Below are 2495 nucleotides of genomic sequence, written 5' to 3'. Positions count from 1 at the left end.
CTGTTACTATAGCCATGCAGAAAAAAGTACAAGCACAAAACAATACCCAGTACCCAGCTTATTTAAAGGTGCACTCAGTAACTTTTTGTTCATGTCATCTTGGACTTACAGTGACACCTAGTGGTGTGGATGCAGTATCATTCCAAATCAATAGTTTTCTGTTAGAATTCACTATTCACAATCAGACATGATTCATTTAATCACAAGACCCTTGAGTTCCTGAGTCATTTACATTTTTACATTTATGCATTTGGCAGATGCTTTTATCCAAAGCGACTTACATTGCACTTATTACAGGGACAATTCCCCGGAGTTAAGTGCCTTGCTCAAGGATCGAACCAGCAACCTTCTGATTAACAGTTATGTGCTTTAGCCCACTACGCCACCACCACTCACTTTGATCTGTGATATTAAGTAGTATGTCATGTGATGCTAAAATTGCAGCCCCATGAGGTTGCCCCTGCCCCATGAAGAATAAAACTGCTTTATAAGATTACTGATATGACTTGAGTCATGTGAGAGGTTATGATTTTATACACACAATATGTTTCAAAAATTAATTACAATTAATTTCTTTTTTTTTTATTTTTTATTTTTTTTGAACTTTTCTTTTATTCAATTAATTTCTTTAAGAGTAAAACTTGTTTAAACGGGAAAACAATTACTGAGAGCACCTTTAATGTATAACACTGTGGGCAGTTTTCTAACCAAGTAATGCACAGCAGTGTGTGAAGACTGTTACACACACAAAAAACTTTACATTGTAAAGCCCAATTCAACAAAAAATGCAATGCATTTACAGTAGCTTTCTTTGGCAAGACAGAAGGACCTAACCTAAAATAGAAAGCTTAATTACAGACTGCTCCAAGGAACCCACATCTTCTGTGGCCTTGTAGTCCTTCAGTTCTTTGAAAGGAAATATTTAAAGTGACAGACACAAGAGACCAACACCCTTAAATGGAAAAACCCAAGATGATCTAAAGTCAATTAAAGGAATAGTTCACCCAAAAAAGTTTAGCATCGTCCCAAATTAAACACTTAACAGTTTCTTACTACAAGGAAGCATTAGCCTTTTAACAGCTGACGGAGGTGACATTTCAAATGCATGTGATGTGTTGCCCCTAGCATTAGCATGTAAGCCAACCTCAGTTCAACACTGATATCTCAAACAATCTATATATTCACAAAGTATGGGTTGATGGTAAAGCATTCAACTTACATAAAGTGCTGTCTTCACTGAAGTTTCGCTAGTTGCTGTAATCGCCATTATTTACAAATGTTTTGTTGACTAGCAACTCTGTCAGGTAACTTCGCCTCTTCCTCCATGCACGGCAAGCTGCTAGTTCTGAGTGCACGAAGTGTCCAACCATCCACACTCCGTTTTGACAGATAAAGAAGTACATCATCCGGGAACTTGTACTACACTTCTTTTTGTTGCATTTTCAGTGTACTGTAAACATACTACTCGCACTACTTACACTAAAAAAATGAGGTAGAATAGTGCAGAAGTTTGTGGTTTGGGATGCACCTTCTGTAATAAATTACTCGCCCTCGTGCTGTTCCAAACACATATGTTCCTTCTTCAAATTCTCAATTTTGGTTGAACTATTCCTTTAACATAGAGAATAATCTCGTCACAAAATGTGCCCTGATGTTATATTTACATAGAGATCCAAGCACCAGTTTTATGGTATTAACTTCTCTTGGTGCAGACACTGATGATGCATAATAAAGGTGCCAGTCACATGAAAGGGCATATCATTCTTATTCCAAACATTTGAGCAGAATTCTGGATACAGCTGAAACCAATTGGAAAGTAATTCTATAGATTGTGCTTTTTGATCAAATAATCAATGTTTTATTTTTCAATGTAAAGAGTTTTTCAGTTAATATCTATTTGCAATGCAAAGCCTTTTTTAGGGCAAAACTACTATTTTGTGAATGTGTGTGATTAAGCTGTTACCTATTAACTTGTTGGAACAGGCAGCTGTTTATACACGTATGTCTTGCCAAGGTATTTACCATTTCCTTTCGACATGCAGACAAATTCCATCATAGTGTTTTCCCTGTAAAGAAAATAGAGATTTTAAAAGATTAATTTTTTATCTCTGTCTTCTCATGTGTAAGTATACTCCAATTATATTCTCTCAGTCTTCAAATTAGAGCTGATTTCATGAGTTCAGCCCTGGACTAGAAAGAAAGTTGTTTTTATACAAAGACTTCAAAGGATTTGGGTTTTAACTGCTGAAGAAGGAGCCACCCATAACCCATACAGATCATCTTCCTTCACAATAATGTGATTCACATTTTAAGCCAGGGAAAATGAGTAAGAGGCATGAAGAGGAGAGTGAGACACAGCTTAGAGAGCAGGGGAAACAGTGAGACAGGCAAAAGTGGCAGGCCGCTCTATTTGCCCATAAAGGAGGAGGGGCTGTGGTGTAGGAGGTGTGGACTATGCTAATAGATTGAGAGGAAGTCTAGAGGAATGTGTTTGA

Source organism: Xyrauchen texanus, chromosome 1 (assembly GCF_025860055.1).
Source record: "Xyrauchen texanus isolate HMW12.3.18 chromosome 1, RBS_HiC_50CHRs, whole genome shotgun sequence".
NCBI lineage: Eukaryota > Metazoa > Chordata > Actinopteri > Cypriniformes > Catostomidae > Xyrauchen > Xyrauchen texanus.
Note: the sequence above shows the minus strand (reverse complement) of the source record.